The 17,649-nt window shown below is 42.0% G+C and overlaps 7 non-coding genes across 7 annotated transcripts; all 7 read left to right on the top strand.

The window, feature by feature from the left end:
• Window positions 1–1,086: 1,086 nt before the first annotated feature.
• LOC126279522 (U6 spliceosomal RNA) lies at window positions 1,087–1,193 on the top strand. The gene has a single exon (XR_007550997.1). It is a non-coding gene; the product is annotated as a U6 spliceosomal RNA (small nuclear RNA).
• A 2,476-nt stretch (window positions 1,194–3,669) lies between these two features.
• Window positions 3,670–3,776, top strand: LOC126279520 (U6 spliceosomal RNA). Its single transcript, XR_007550996.1, has one exon. It is a non-coding gene; the product is annotated as a U6 spliceosomal RNA (small nuclear RNA).
• Window positions 3,777–6,252: 2,476 nt separating this feature from the next.
• On the top strand, window positions 6,253–6,359 carry LOC126279519 (U6 spliceosomal RNA). Its single transcript, XR_007550995.1, has one exon. It is a non-coding gene; the product is annotated as a U6 spliceosomal RNA (small nuclear RNA).
• Window positions 6,360–8,835: 2,476 nt separating this feature from the next.
• On the top strand, window positions 8,836–8,942 carry LOC126279640 (U6 spliceosomal RNA). The gene has a single exon (XR_007551107.1). It is a non-coding gene; the product is annotated as a U6 spliceosomal RNA (small nuclear RNA).
• Window positions 8,943–11,418: 2,476 nt separating this feature from the next.
• Window positions 11,419–11,525, top strand: LOC126279518 (U6 spliceosomal RNA). The gene has a single exon (XR_007550994.1). It is a non-coding gene; the product is annotated as a U6 spliceosomal RNA (small nuclear RNA).
• A 2,476-nt stretch (window positions 11,526–14,001) lies between these two features.
• On the top strand, window positions 14,002–14,108 carry LOC126279517 (U6 spliceosomal RNA). The gene has a single exon (XR_007550993.1). It is a non-coding gene; the product is annotated as a U6 spliceosomal RNA (small nuclear RNA).
• A 2,476-nt stretch (window positions 14,109–16,584) lies between these two features.
• On the top strand, window positions 16,585–16,691 carry LOC126279516 (U6 spliceosomal RNA). The gene has a single exon (XR_007550992.1). It is a non-coding gene; the product is annotated as a U6 spliceosomal RNA (small nuclear RNA).
• Window positions 16,692–17,649: the final 958 nt, after the last annotated feature.

The raw sequence follows: 17,649 nt of genomic DNA, 5'->3' as shown, positions 1-17,649 counted from the left end.
TCAAATACTAAATCTATCACTCTTTGTTCTGCACTAGCAATTCTTCCTGCAATAACAACATTCACCAACCTGGATTACAGCTGATTGACATTTCACAGGAACATAACTACAGCTACTAACACAATGCTAACCTGGTTTCTCTTACCACATGTCCCCTCGATATTTTAGGCTCATTCACACACCTCAATCACAGTGTTTCACTGTTGTCAAGTAGACCTGCCCTGTGTACACCTGGATCAACACAAATATATCACCTGGTATTGTACTGAAAACGGAACTATGTCCATCATTCCTACTACTATCTCACACAAGTCGCATTAACCCATCCATGCCCTAGTAATGACCTACACTGCTGTGTTTCAAAGTGTGCAATACGAATGCTGTTTTTAATGGTTTGTGAGGCTACTGTGTCTCTTCTTGCAGTCACTATTGTCTTCTGGCGCCATTGGATGAATAGAACCATGCTTGGTCTCTGTGGAGTTCCTCAGTAATTTACATGGTCACAGGCTGTGTCTTCTTGTGTTGTACTTGATGTGTGAGTTAAAAGTTGCATTGCATATGAGCACTCTGTAATTAAATCGATAGGTATCGTAAGAAAGTACCACTGCAAGAGTAATGCAATTTGTGTTAGCAGTGAAGACACTTTGGCCAAAACATTCGCTTGTTTTGAGAGTCTTGAAGACCTGCTACCTGCTCCAGTCAGAGTCATTTATCCCACACATTAGAGAAGTGTGTTTCATACGTATGCCTATAAGACACTAAACTCGGGATGTGAGAACATGGCGACAATAGCTGCCAACACGTCTTGCTGCCGCCTAGCGGCAGCTGTGTGAAACTGCTGCTGCTATGGGTGGATGGTGCGAGAGCAAACAACTCTACGATCTAAGTTTTACACCCAAAACTGCCAAATCTACAGTTGACAGAGCTGCCACTTACTAAGAACGACACCTCGCAGTAATTAGTTCACAAATTAGCACTCGGCAGGCCTTGTGTTCCTCGCCAGAGCTGTGTAAACCTACGTCCAAGCCGAACCATGTTTGACGCGACGCCATAACTAAATATACAATTTCAGAGGGCTCTTGGAATGTACTCGCTTCGGCGGTACATATACTAAAATTGGAACGATACAGAGAAGATTAGCATGGCCCCTGCGCAAGGATGACACGCAAAATCGTGAAGCGTTCCACATTTTTTTTCGCAATCTCACTCTCTCATGCCTCACATCAGCTGCTAATACCATCAGCCAACTACACAAGTTTCGCTTCATATCTGCACCCACTTGTCACAAACTATGCTCTCCATTTACGCAGTTCTCCTCCACTTTCTTTCATTCACAACAGAACATGACAAAACTGGCAATAAACCTATCCCTTACATCACCAATGCACATCTAAAATGTCACTCTAATAACAAGTCAGCAAGCACACCAAAACCACAAGTACATGTCACTAGCACCCCTTCAACACAAATCACAGCCAGGCTAAGCCTAGCACAGGCAAAAGCCTCTTCTCTTCCTCAGTATCACACTCAGCTGTCACAGCATCTCTTGCTACTGTCTCAATCATGTCATTTCATAACACACACCTACTGCCACACACAACATTTGGAAACCTTACACCAACTTTACACAAGATAGCTGCATGTTCCAAATCTTTCTCACTCACATACTTTCACTTAGACTACTGCTTAAATACACTCTAGCGCTCTAAAATTAGCTTGCATTACCTAATATTTATTTTTCTCTAACGCCTACAAAGCTTCTGGTGCCTGTAAGCCACTATCACATACTGTCTGCACACAGACCCACAATATTTATCTTTATTCATCTTCATGGCTGCAGCTGATGCCATAATTGTTTGAGCAGCATAAACAAACATGTGAAGGAAGGTGTATCTTTCATCATTAAGTGTGCAAGCTACCCCTTTACAGGAAGTTTATTTAACATTATGTTTCAAGTAACTTTCCTAGTGGCCTTGCTATCCAGCTGCAGCCTCATAATACAGACTGCAGGTGACACCTCATCAGGTTCTTAACTGAAGCATATCTGCCTGTGTAATAAGCCACTGCCCTTCACCTAAAAACCAACTATTACTGCAAATCTGTGGTGCATCAGCATGTCATGTACAAATTTCACTGGTGTGACCCACAAAGTATTTTCCCACATGTCTGGCAATCTGCCATTACATACAGTTACCTAAATAAATTCCAAAAGTGTCAGCCAATGAATACCACAACACTGAAGTGTTTAGACAGCAGACCAGTATGCTAATATTAACATATAGCATTTAGATGTGAGACTCTACTATTTTGACAGCACTTTGAATCCCATCAATGTGATACAAGTCGATGGTGTTCACAATTGCAGCTGATGCACCTCTCATCCTGTGTCTAGGAGAAAGATTGGACAAACTCTGCATGCAATATTCATCATGTTACATACACAGAAGCTCTACCACATAAGCAGATACAGAGCCAGTCAAGACACAAAACACTAGCAAGCTTCAAGATTTCAGGAATAGACAACTACATCACAAACCAGTTTGTGTCACATGACACCAGTAGCTACTCAGTTATTAACTGCTTTCAAATACTAAATCTATCACTCTTTGTTCTGCACTAGCAATTCTTCCTGCAATAACAACATTCACCAACCTGGATTAGAGCTGATTGACATTTCACAGGAACATAACTACAGCTACTAACACAATGCTAACCTGGTTTCTCTTACCACATGTCCCCTCGATATTTTAGGCTCATTCACACACCTCAATCACAGTGTTTCACTGTTGTCAAGTAGACCTGCCCTGTGTACACCTGGATCAACACAAATATATCACCTGGTATTGTACTGAAAACGGAACTATGTCCATCATTCCTACTACTATCTCACACAAGTCGCATTAACCCATCCATGCCCTAGTAATGACCTACACTGCTGTGTTTCAAAGTGTGCAATACGAATGCTGTTTTTAATGGTTTGTGAGGCTACTGTGTCTCTTCTTGCAGTCACTATTGTCTTCTGGCGCCATTGGATGAATAGAACCATGCTTGGTCTCTGTGGAGTTCCTCAGTAATTTACATGGTCACAGGCTGTGTCTTCTTGTGTTGTACTTGATGTGTGAGTTAAAAGTTGCATTGCATATGATTACTCTGTAATTCAATCGATAGGTATCGTAAGAAAGTACCACTGCAAGAGTAATGCAATTTGTGTTAGCAGTGAAGACACTTCGGCCAAAATATTCGCTTGTTTTGAGAGTCTTGAAGACCTGCTACCTGCTCCAGTCAGAGTCATTTATCCCACACATTAGAGAAGTGTGTTTCATACGTATGCCTATAAGACACTAAACTCGGGATGTGAGAACATGGCGACAATAGCTGCCAACACGTCTTGCTGCCGCCTAGCGGCAGCTGTGTGAAACTGCTGCTGCTCTGGGTGGATGGTGCGAGAGCAAACGACTCTACGATCTAAGTTTTACACCCAAAACTGCCAAATCTACAGTTGACAGAGCTGCCACTTACTAAGAACGACACCTCGCAGTAATTAGTTCACAAATTAGCACTCGGCAGGCCTTGTGTTCCTCGCCAGAGCTGTGTAAACCTACGTCCAAGCCGAACCATGTTTGACGCGACGCCATAACTATATATACAATTTCAGAGGGCTCTTGGAATGTACTCGCTTCGGCGGTACATATACTAAAATTGGAACGATACAGAGAAGATTAGCATGGCCCCTGCGCAAGGATGACACGCAAAATCGTGAAGCGTTCCACATTTTTTTTCGCAATCTCACTCTCTCATGCCTCACATTAGCTGCTAATACCATCAGCCAACTACACAAGTTTCGCTTCATATCTGCACCCACTTGTCACAAACTATGCTCTCCATTTACGCAGTTCTCCTCCACTTTCTTTCATTCACAACAGAACATGACAAAACTGGCAATAAACCTATCCCTTACATCACCAATGCACATCTAAAATGTCACTCTAATAACAAGTCAGCAAGCACACCAAAACCACAAGTACATGTCACTAGCACCCCTTCAACACAAATCACAGCCAGGCTAAGCCTAGCACAGGCAAAAGCCTCTTCTCTTCCTCAGTATCACACTCAGTTGTCACAGCATCTCTTGCTACTGTCTCAATCATGTCATTTCATAACACACACGTACTGCCACACACAACATTTGGAAACCTTACACCAACTTTACACAAGATAGCTGCATGTTCCAAATCTTTCTCACTCACATACTTTCACTTAGACTACTGCTTAAATACACTCTAGCGCTCTAAAATTAGCTTGCATTACCTAATATTTATTTTTCTCTAACGCCTACAAAGCTTCTGGTGCCTGTAAGCCACTATCACATACTGTCTGCACACAGACCCACAATATTTATCTTTATTCATCTTCATGGCTGCAGCTGATGCCATAATTGTTTGAGCAGCATAAACAAACATGTGAAGGAAGGTGTATCTTTCATCATTAAGTGTGCAAGCTACCCCTTTACAGGAAGTTTATTTAACATTATGTTTCAAGTAACTTTCCTAGTGGCCTTGCTATCCAGCTGCAGCCTCATAATACAGACTGCAGGTGACACCTCATCAGGTTCTTAACTGAAGCATATCTGCCTGTGTAATAAGCCACTGCCCTTCACCTAAAAACCAACTATTACTGCAAATCTGTGGTGCATCAGCATGTCATGTACAAATTTCACTGGTGTGACCCACAAAGTATTTTCCCACATGTCTGGCAATCTGCCATTACATACAGTTACCTAAATAAATTCCAAAAGTGTCAGCCAATGAATACCACAACACTGAAGTGTTTAGACAGCAGACCAGTATGCTAATATTAACATATAGCATTTAGATGTGAGACTCTACTATTTTGACAGCACTTTGAATCCCATCAATGTGATACAAGTCGATGGTGTTCACAATTGCAGCTGATGCACCTCTCATCCTGTGTCTAGGAGAAAGATTGGACAAACTCTGCATGCAATATTCATCATGTTACATACACAGAAGCTCTACCACATAAGCAGATACAGAGCCAGTCAAGACACAAAACACTAGCAAGCTTCAAGATTTCAGGAATAGACAACTACATCACAAACCAGTTTGTGTCACATGACACCAGTAGCTACTCAGTTATTAACTGCTTTCAAATACTAAATCTATCACTCTTTGTTCTGCACTAGCAATTCTTCCTGCAATAACAACATTCACCAACCTGGATTACAGCTGATTGACATTTCACAGGAACATAACTACAGCTACTAACACAATGCTAACCTGGTTTCTCTTACCACATGTCCCCTCGATATTTTAGGCTCATTCACAAACCTCAATCACAGTGTTTCACTGTTGTCAAGTAGACCTGCCCTGTGTACACCTGGATCAACACAAATATATCACCTGGTATTGTACTGAAAACGGAACTATGTCCATCATTCCTACTACTATCTCACACAAGTCGCATTAACCCATCCATGCCCTAGTAATGACCTACACTGCTGTGTTTCAAAGTGTGCAATACGAATGCTGTTTTTAATGGTTTGTGAGGCTACTGTGTCTCTTCTTGCAGTCACTATTGTCTTCTGGCGCCATTGGATGAATAGAACCATGCTTGGTCTCTGTGGAGTTCCTCAGTAATTTACATGGTCACAGGCTGTGTCTTCTTGTGTTGTACTTGATGTGTGAGTTAAAAGTTGCATTGCATATGAGCACTCTGTAATTAAATCGATAGGTATCGTAAGAAAGTACCACTGCAAGAGTAATGCAATTTGTGTTAGTAGTGAAGACAGTTTGGCCAAAACATTCGCTTGTTTTGAGAGTCTTGAAGACCTGCTACCTGCTCCAGTCAGAGTCATTTATCCCACACATTAGAGAAGTGTGTTTCATACGTATGCCTATAAGACACTAAACTCGGGATGTGAGAACATGGCGACAATAGCTGCCAACACGTCTTGCTGCCGCCTAGCGGCAGCTGTGTGAAACTGCTGCTGCTATGGGTGGATGGTGCGAGAGCAAACAACTCTACGATCTAAGTTTTACACCCAAAACTGCCAAATCTACAGTTGACAGAGCTGCCACTTACTAAGAACGACACCTCGCAGTAATTAGTTCACAAATTAGCACTCGGCAGGCCTTGTGTTCCTCGCCAGAGCTGTGTAAACCTACGTCCAAGCCGAACCATGTTTGACGCGACGCCATAACTATATATATAATTTCAGAGGGCTCTTGGAATGTACTCGCTTCGGCGGTACATATACTAAAATTGGAACGATACAGAGAAGATTAGCATGGCCCCTGCGCAAGGATGACACGCAAAATCGTGAAGCGTTCCACATTTTTTTTCGCAATCTCACTCTCTCATGCCTCACATCAGCTGCTAATACCATCAGCCAACTACACAAGTTTCGCTTCATATCTGCACCCACTTGTCACAAACTATGCTCTCCATTTACGCAGTTCTCCTCCACTTTCTTTCATTCACAACAGAACATGACAAAACTGGCAATAAACCTATCCCTTACATCACCAATGCACATCTAAAATGTCACTCTAATAACAAGTCAGCAAGCACACCAAAACCACAAGTACATGTCACTAGCACCCCTTCAACACAAATCACAGCCAGGCTAAGCCTAGCACAGGCAAAAGCCTCTTCTCTTCCTCAGTATCACACTCAGCTGTCACAGCATCTCTTGCTACTGTCTCAATCATGTCATTTCATAACACACACGTACTGCCACACACAACATTTGGAAACCTTACACCAACTTTACACAAGATAGCTGCATGTTCCAAATCTTTCTCACTCACATACTTTCACTTAGACTACTGCTTAAATACACTCTAGCGCTCTAAAATTAGCTTGCATTACCTAATATTTATTTTTCTCTAACGCCTACAAAGCTTCTGGTGCCTGTAAGCCACTATCACATACTGTCTGCACACAGACCCACAATATTTATCTTTATTCATCTTCATGGCTGCAGCTGATGCCATAATTGTTTGAGCAGCATAAACAAACATGTGAAGGAAGGTGTATCTTTCATCATTAAGTGTGCAAGCTACCCCTTTACAGGAAGTTTATTTAACATTATGTTTCAAGTAACTTTCCTAGTGGCCTTGCTATCCAGCTGCAGCCTCATAATACAGACTGCAGGTGACACCTCATCAGGTTCTTAACTGAAGCATATCTGCCTGTGTAATAAGCCACTGCCCTTCACCTAAAAACCAACTATTACTGCAAATCTGTGGTGCATCAGCATGTCATGTACAAATTTCACTGGTGTGACCCACAAAGTATTTTCCCACATGTCTGGCAATCTGCCATTACATACAGTTACCTAAATAAATTCCAAAAGTGTCAGCCAATGAATACCACAACACTGAAGTGTTTAGACAGCAGACCAGTATGCTAATATTAACATATAGCATTTAGATGTGAGACTCTACTATTTTGACAGCACTTTGAATCCCATCAATGTGATACAAGTCGATGGTGTTCACAATTGCAGCTGATGCACCTCTCATCCTGTGTCTAGGAGAAAGATTGGACAAACTCTGCATGCAATATTCATCATGTTACATACACAGAAGCTCTACCACATAAGCAGATACAGAGCCAGTCAAGACACAAAACACTAGCAAGCTTCAAGATTTCAGGAATAGACAACTACATCACAAACCAGTTTGTGTCACATGACACCAGTAGCTACTCAGTTATTAACTGCTTTCAAATACTAAATCTATCACTCTTTGTTCTGCACTAGCAATTCTTCCTGCAATAACAACATTCACCAACCTGGATTACAGCTGATTGACATTTCACAGGAACATAACTACAGCTACTAACACAATGCTAACCTGGTTTCTCTTACCACATGTCCCCTCGATATTTTAGGCTCATTCACACACCTCAATCACAGTGTTTCACTGTTGTCAAGTAGACCTGCCCTGTGTACACCTGGATCAACACAAATATATCACCTGGTATTGTACTGAAAACGGAACTATGTCCATCATTCCTACTACTATCTCACACAAGTCGCATTAACCCATCCATGCCCTAGTAATGACCTACACTGCTGTGTTTCAAAGTGTGCAATACGAATGCTGTTTTTAATGGTTTGTGAGGCTACTGTGTCTCTTCTTGCAGTCACTATTGTCTTCTGGCGCCATTGGATGAATAGAACCATGCTTGGTCTCTGTGGAGTTCCTCAGTAATTTACATGGTCACAGGCTGTGTCTTCTTGTGTTGTACTTGATGTGTGAGTTAAAAGTTGCATTGCATATGAGCACTCTGTAATTAAATCGATAGGTATCGTAAGAAAGTACCACTGCAAGAGTAATGCAATTTGTGTTAGCAGTGAAGACAGTTTGGCCAAAACATTCGCTTGTTTTGAGAGTCTTGAAGACCTGCTACCTGCTCCAGTCAGAGTCATTTATCCCACACATTAGAGAAGTGTGTTTCATACGTATGCCTATAAGACACTAAACTCGGGATGTGAGAACATGGCGACAATAGCTGCCAACACGTCTTGCTGCCGCCTAGCGGCAGCTGTGTGAAACTGCTGCTGCTATGGGTGGATGGTGCGAGAGCAAACAACTCTACGATCTAAGTTTTACACCCAAAACTGCCAAATCTACAGTTGACAGAGCTGCCACTTACTAAGAACGACACCTCGCAGTAATTAGTTCACAAATTAGCACTCGGCAGGCCTTGTGTTCCTCGCCAGAGCTGTGTAAACCTACGTCCAAGCCGAACCATGTTTGACGCGACGCCATAACTATATATATAATTTCAGAGGGCTCTTGGAATGTACTCGCTTCGGCGGTACATATACTAAATTTGGAACGATACAGAGAAGATTAGCATGGCCCCTGCGCAAGGATGACACGCAAAATCGTGAAGCGTTCCACATTTTTTTTCGCAATCTCACTCTCTCATGCCTCACATCAGCTGCTAATACCATCAGCCAACTACACAAGTTTCGCTTCATATCTGCACCCACTTGTCACAAACTATGCTCTCCATTTACGCAGTTCTCCTCCACTTTCTTTCATTCACAACAGAACATGACAAAACTGGCAATAAACCTATCCCTTACATCACCAATGCACATCTAAAATGTCACTCTAATAACAAGTCAGCAAGCACACCAAAACCACAAGTACATGTCACTAGCACCCCTTCAACACAAATCACAGCCAGGCTAAGCCTAGCACAGGCAAAAGCCTCTTCTCTTCCTCAGTATCACACTCAGCTGTCACAGCATCTCTTGCTACTGTCTCAATCATGTCATTTCATAACACACACCTACTGCCACACACAACATTTGGAAACCTTACACCAACTTTACACAAGATAGCTGCATGTTCCAAATCTTTCTCACTCACATACTTTCACTTAGACTACTGCTTAAATACACTCTAGCGCTCTAAAATTAGCTTGCATTACCTAATATTTATTTTTCTCTAACGCCTACAAAGCTTCTGGTGCCTGTAAGCCACTATCACATACTGTCTGCACACAGACCCACAATATTTATCTTTATTCATCTTCATGGCTGCAGCTGATGCCATAATTGTTTGAGCAGCATAAACAAACATGTGAAGGAAGGTGTATGTTTCATGATTAAGTGTGCAAGCTACCCCTTTACAGGAAGTTTATTTAACATTATGTTTCAAGTAACTTTCCTAGTGGCCTTGCTATCCAGCTGCAGCCTCATAATACAGACTGCAGGTGACACCTCATCAGGTTCTTAACTGAAGCATATCTGCCTGTGTAATAAGCCACTGCCCTTCACCTAAAAACCAACTATTACTGCAAATCTGTGGTGCATCAGCATGTCATGTACAAATTTCACTGGTGTGACCCACAAAGTATTTTCCCACATGTCTGGCAATCTGCCATTACATACAGTTACCTAAATAAATTCCAAAAGTGTCAGCCAATGAATACCACAACACTGAAGTGTTTAGACAGCAGACCAGTATGCTAATATTAACATATAGCATTTAGATGTGAGACTCTACTATTTTGACAGCACTTTGAATCCCATCAATGTGATACAAGTCGATGGTGTTCACAATTGCAGCTGATGCACCTCTCATCCTGTGTCTAGGAGAAAGATTGGACAAACTCTGCATGCAATATTCATCATGTTACATACACAGAAGCTCTACCACATAAGCAGATACAGAGCCAGTCAAGACACAAAACACTAGCAAGCTTCAAGATTTCAGGAATAGACAACTACATCACAAACCAGTTTGTGTCACATGACACCAGTAGCTACTCAGTTATTAACTGCTTTCAAATACTAAATCTATCACTCTTTGTTCTGCACTAGCAATTCTTCCTGCAATAACAACATTCACCAACCTGGATTACAGCTGATTGACATTTCACAGGAACATAACTACAGCTACTAACACAATGCTAACCTGGTTTCTCTTACCACATGTCCCCTCGATATTTTAGGCTCATTCACACACCTCAATCACAGTGTTTCACTGTTGTCAAGTAGACCTGCCCTGTGTACACCTGGATCAACACAAATATATCACCTGGTATTGTACTGAAAACGGAACTATGTCCATCATTCCTACTACTATCTCACACAAGTCGCATTAACCCATCCATGCCCTAGTAATGACCTACACTGCTGTGTTTCAAAGTGTGCAATACGAATGCTGTTTTTAATGGTTTGTGAGGCTACTGTGTCTCTTCTTGCAGTCACTATTGTCTTCTGGCGCCATTGGATGAATAGAACCATGCTTGGTCTCTGTGGAGTTCCTCAGTAATTTACATGGTCACAGGCTGTGTCTTCTTGTGTTGTACTTGATGTGTGAGTTAAAAGTTGCATTGCATATGAGCACTCTGTAATTAAATCGATAGGTATCGTAAGAAAGTACCACTGCAAGAGTAATGCAATTTGTGTTAGCAGTGAAGACAGTTTGGCCAAAACATTCGCTTGTTTTGAGAGTCTTGAAGACCTGCTACCTGCTCCAGTCAGAGTCATTTATCCCACACATTAGAGAAGTGTGTTTCATACGTATGCCTATAAGACACTAAACTCGGGATGTGAGAACATGGCGACAATAGCTGCCAACACGTCTTGCTGCCGCCTAGCGGCAGCTGTGTGAAACTGCTGCTGCTATGGGTGGATGGTGCGAGAGCAAACAACTCTACGATCTAAGTTTTACACCCAAAACTGCCAAATCTACAGTTGACAGAGCTGCCACTTACTAAGAACGACACCTCGCAGTAATTAGTTCACAAATTAGCACTCGGCAGGCCTTGTGTTCCTCGCCAGAGCTGTGTAAACCTACGTCCAAGCCGAACCATGTTTGACGCGACGCCATAACTATATATATAATTTCAGAGGGCTCTTGGAATGTACTCGCTTCGGCGGTACATATACTAAAATTGGAACGATACAGAGAAGATTAGCATGGCCCCTGCGCAAGGATGACACGCAAAATCGTGAAGCGTTCCACATTTTTTTTCGCAATCTCACTCTCTCATGCCTCACATCAGCTGCTAATACCATCAGCCAACTACACAAGTTTCGCTTCATATCTGCACCCACTTGTCACAAACTATGCTCTCCATTTACGCAGTTCTCCTCCACTTTCTTTCATTCACAACAGAACATGACAAAACTGGCAATAAACCTATCCCTTACATCACCAATGCACATCTAAAATGTCACTCTAATAACAAGTCAGCAAGCACACCAATACCACAAGTACATGTCACTAGCACCCCTTCAACACAAATCACAGCCAGGCTAAGCCTAGCACAGGCAAAAGCCTCTTCTCTTCCTCAGTATCACACTCAGCTGTCACAGCATCTCTTGCTACTGTCTCAATCATGTCATTTCATAACACACACCTACTGCCACACACAACATTTGGAAACCTTACACCAACTTTACACAAGATAGCTGCATGTTCCAAATCTTTCTCACTCACATACTTTCACTTAGACTACTGCTTAAATACACTCTAGCGCTCTAAAATTAGCTTGCATTACCTAATATTTATTTTTCTCTAACGCCTACAAAGCTTCTGGTGCCTGTAAGCCACTATCACATACTGTCTGCACACAGACCCACAATATTTATCTTTATTCATCTTCATGGCTGCAGCTGATGCCATAATTGTTTGAGCAGCATAAACAAACATGTGAAGGAAGGTGTATCTTTCATGATTAAGTGTGCAAGCTACCCCTTTACAGGAAGTTTATTTAACATTATGTTTCAAGTAACTTTCCTAGTGGCCTTGCTATCCAGCTGCAGCCTCATAATACAGACTGCAGGTGACACCTCATCAGGTTCTTAACTGAAGCATATCTGCCTGTGTAATAAGCCACTGCCCTTCACCTAAAAACCAACTATTACTGCAAATCTGTGGTGCATCAGCATGTCATGTACAAATTTCACTGGTGTGACCCACAAAGTATTTTCCCACATGTCTGGCAATCTGCCATTACATACAGTTACCTAAATAAATTCCAAAAGTGTCAGCCAATGAATACCACAACACTGAAGTGTTTAGACAGCAGACCAGTATGCTAATATTAACATATAGCATTTAGATGTGAGACTCTACTATTTTGACAGCACTTTGAATCCCATCAATGTGATACAAGTCGATGGTGTTCACAATTGCAGCTGATGCACCTCTCATCCTGTGTCTAGGAGAAAGATTGGACAAACTCTGCATGCAATATTCATCATGTTACATACACAGAAGCTCTACCACATAAGCAGATACAGAGCCAGTCAAGACACAAAACACTAGCAAGCTTCAAGATTTCAGGAATAGACAACTACATCACAAACCAGTTTGTGTCACATGACACCAGTAGCTACTCAGTTATTAACTGCTTTCAAATACTAAATCTATCACTCTTTGTTCTGCACTAGCAATTCTTCCTGCAATAACAACATTCACCAACCTGGATTACAGCTGATTGACATTTCACAGGAACATAACTACAGCTACTAACACAATGCTAACCTGGTTTCTCTTACCACATGTCCCCTCGATATTTTAGGCTCATTCACACACCTCAATCACAGTGTTTCACTGTTGTCAAGTAGACCTGCCCTGTGTACACCTGGATCAACACAAATATATCACCTGGTATTGTACTGAAAACGGAACTATGTCCATCATTCCTACTACTATCTCACACAAGTCGCATTAACCCATCCATGCCCTAGTAATGACCTACACTGCTGTGTTTCAAAGTGTGCAATACGAATGCTGTTTTTAATGGTTTGTGAGGCTACTGTGTCTCTTCTTGCAGTCACTATTGTCTTCTGGCGCCATTGGATGAATAGAACCATGCTTGGTCTCTGTGGAGTTCCTCAGTAATTTACATGGTCACAGGCTGTGTCTTCTTGTGTTGTACTTGATGTGTGAGTTAAAAGTTGCATTGCATATGAGCACTCTGTAATTAAATCGATAGGTATCGTAAGAAAGTACCACTGCAAGAGTAATGCAATTTGTGTTAGCAGTGAAGACAGTTTGGCCAAAATATTCGCTTGTTTTGAGAGTCTTGAAGACCTGCTACCTGCTCCAGTCAGAGTCATTTATCCCACACATTAGAGAAGTGTGTTTCATACGTATGCCTATAAGACACTAAACTCGGGATGTGAGAACATGGCGACAATAGCTGCCAACACGTCTTGCTGCCGCCTAGCGGCAGCTGTGTGAAACTGCTGCTGCTCTGGGTGGATGGTGCGAGAGCAAACGACTCTACGATCTAAGTTTTACACCCAAAACTGCCAAATCTACAGTTGACAGAGCTGCCACTTACTAAGAACGACACCTCGCAGTAATTAGTTCACAAATTAGCACTCGGCAGGCCTTGTGTTCCTCGCCAGAGCTGTGTAAACCTACGTCCAAGCCGAACCATGTTTGACGCGACGCCATAACTATATATACAATTTCAGAGGGCTCTTGGAATGTACTCGCTTCGGCGGTACATATACTAAAATTGGAACGATACAGAGAAGATTAGCATGGCCCCTGCGCAAGGATGACACGCAAAATCGTGAAGCGTTCCACATTTTTTTTCGCAATCTCACTCTCTCATGCCTCACATCAGCTGCTAATACCATCAGCCAACTACACAAGTTTCGCTTCATATCTGCACCCACTTGTCACAAACTATGCTCTCCATTTACGCAGTTCTCCTCCACTTTCTTTCATTCACAACAGAACATGACAAAACTGGCAATAAACCTATCCCTTACATCACCAATGCACATCTAAAATGTCACTCTAATAACAAGTCAGCAAGCACACCAAAACCACAAGTACATGTCACTAGCACCCCTTCAACACAAATCACAGCCAGGCTAAGCCCAGCACAGGCAAAAGCCTCTTCTCTTCCTCAGTATCACACTCAGCTGTCACAGCATCTCTTGCTACTGTCTCAATCATGTCATTTCATAACACACACCTACTGCCACACACAACATTTGGAAACCTTACACCAACTTTACACAAGATAGCTGCATGTTCCAAATCTTTCTCACTCACATACTTTCACTTAGACTACTGCTTAAATACACTCTAGCGCTCTAAAATTAGCTTGCATTACCTAATATTTATTTTTCTCTAACGCCTACAAAGCTTCTGGTGCCTGTAAGCCACTATCACATACTGTCTGCACACAGACCCACAATATTTATCTTTATTCATCTTCATGGCTGCAGCTGATGCCATAATTGTTTGAGCAGCATAAACAAACATGTGAAGGAAGGTGTATCTTTCATCATTAAGTGTGCAAGCTACCCCTTTACAGGAAGTTTATTTAACATTATGTTTCAAGTAACTTTCCTAGTGGCCTTGCTATCCAGCTGCAGCCTCATAATACAGACTGCAGGTGACACCTCATCAGGTTCTTAACTGAAGCATATCTGCCTGTGTAATAAGCCACTGCCCTTCACCTAAAAACCAACTATTACTGCAAATCTGTGGTGCATCAGCATGTCATGTACAAATTTCACTGGTGTGACCCACAAAGTATTTTCCCACATGTCTGGCAATCTGCCATTACATACAGTTACCTAAATAAATTCCAAAAGTGTCAGCCAATGAATACCACAACACTGAAGTGTTTAGACAGCAGACCAGTATGCTAATATTAACATATAGCATTTAGATGTGAGACTCTACTATTTTGACAGCACTTTGAATCCCATCAATGTGATACAAGTCGATGGTGTTCACAATTGCAGCTGATGCACCTCTCATCCTGTGTCTAGGAGAAAGATTGGACAAACTCTGCATGCAATATTCATCATGTTACATACACAGAAGCTCTACCACATAAGCAGATACAGAGCCAGTCAAGACACAAAACACTAGCAAGCTTCAAGATTTCAGGAATAGACAACTACATCACAAACCAGTTTGTGTCACATGACACCAGTAGCTACTCAGTTATTAACTGCTTTCAAATACTAAATCTATCACTCTTTGTTCTGCACTAGCAATTCTTCCTGCAATAACAACATTCACCAACCTGGATTACAGCTGATTGACATTTCACAGGAACATAACTACAGCTACTAACACAATGCTAACCTGGTTTCTCTTACCACATGTCCCCTCGATATTTTAGGCTCATTCACACACCTCAATCACAGTGTTTCACTGTTGTCAAGTAGACCTGCCCTGTGTACACCTGGATCAACACAAATATATCACCTGGTATTGTACTGAAAACGGAACTATGTCCATCATTCCTACTACTATCTCACACAAGTCGCATTAACCCATCCATGCCCTAGTAATGACCTACACTGCTGTGTTTCAAAGTGTGCAATACGAATGCTGTTTTTAATGGTTTGTGAGGCTACTGTGTCTCTTCTTGCAGTCACTATTGTCTTCTGGCGCCATTGGATGAATAGAACCATGCTTGGTCTCTGTGGAGTTCCTCAGTAATTTACATGGTCACAGGCTGTGTCTTCTTGTGTTGTACTTGATGTGTGAGTTAAAAGTTGCATTGCATATGAGCACTCTGTAATTAAATCGATAGGTATCGTAAGAAAGTACCACTGCAAGAGTAATGCAATTTGTGTTAGCAGTGAAGACAGTTTGGCCAAAATATTCGCTTGTTTTGAGAGTCTTGAAGACCTGCTACCTGCTCCAGTCAGAGTCATTTATCCCACACATTAGAGAAGTGTGTTTCATACGTATGCCTATAAGACACTAAACTCGGGATGTGAGAACATGGCGACAATAGCTGCCAACACGTCTTGCTGCCGCCTAGCGGCAGCTGTGTGAAACTGCTGCTGCTCTGGGTGGATGGTGCGAGAGCAAACGACTCTACGATCTAAGTTTTACACCCAAAACTGCCAAATCTACAGTTGACAGAGCTGCCACTTACTAAGAACGACACCTCGCAGTAATTAGTTCACAAATTAGCACTCGGCAGGCCTTGTGTTCCTCGCCAGAGCTGTGTAAACCTACGTCCAAGCCGAACCATGTTTGACGCGACGCCATAACTATATATACAATTTCAGAGGGCTCTTGGAATGTACTCGCTTCGGCGGTACATATACTAAAATTGGAACGATACAGAGAAGATTAGCATGGCCCCTGCGCAAGGATGACACGCAAAATCGTGAAGCGTTCCACATTTTTTTTCGCAATCTCACTCTCTCATGCCTCACATCAGCTGCTAATACCATCAGCCAACTACACAAGTTTCGCTTCATATCTGCACCCACTTGTCACAAACTATGCTCTCCATTTACGCAGTTCTCCTCCACTTTCTTTCATTCACAACAGAACATGACAAAACTGGCAATAAACCTATCCCTTACATCACCAATGCACATCTAAAATGTCACTCTAATAACAAGTCAGCAAGCACACCAAAACCACAAGTACATGTCACTAGCACCCCTTCAACACAAATCACAGCCAGGCTAAGCCTAGCACAGGCAAAAGCCTCTTCTCTTCCTCAGTATCACACTCAGCTGTCACAGCATCTCTTGCTACTGTCTCAATCATGTCATTTCATAACACACACCTACTGCCACACACAACATTTGGAAACCTTACACCAACTTTACACAAGATAGCTGCATGTTCCAAATCTTTCTCACTCACATACTTTCACTTAGACTACTGCTTAAATACACTCTAGCGCTCTAAAATTAGCTTGCATTACCTAATATTTATTTTTCTCTAACGCCTACAAAGCTTCTGGTGCCTGTAAGCCACTATCACATACTGTCTGCACACAGACCCACAATATTTATCTTTATTCATCTTCATGGCTGCAGCTGATGCCATAATTGTTTGAGCAGCATAAACAAACATGTGAAGGAAGGTGTATCTTTCATCATTAAGTGTGCAAGCTACCCCTTTACAGGAAGTTTATTTAACATTATGTTTCAAGTAACTTTCCTAGTGGCCTTGCTATCCAGCTGCAGCCTCATAATACAGACTGCAGGTGACACCTCATCAGGTTCTTAACTGAAGCATATCTGCCTGTGTAATAAGCCACTGCCCTTCACCTAAAAACCAACTATTACTGCAAATCTGTGGTGCATCAGCATGTCATGTACAAATTTCACTGGTGTGACCCACAAAG

Source organism: Schistocerca gregaria, chromosome 6, assembly GCF_023897955.1.
Source record: "Schistocerca gregaria isolate iqSchGreg1 chromosome 6, iqSchGreg1.2, whole genome shotgun sequence".
NCBI classification, from domain to species: Eukaryota; Metazoa; Arthropoda; class Insecta; order Orthoptera; family Acrididae; genus Schistocerca; species Schistocerca gregaria.
The sequence above is the reverse complement of the archived record's forward strand: the minus strand, read 5'-3'. Positions and strand labels throughout refer to the sequence as shown.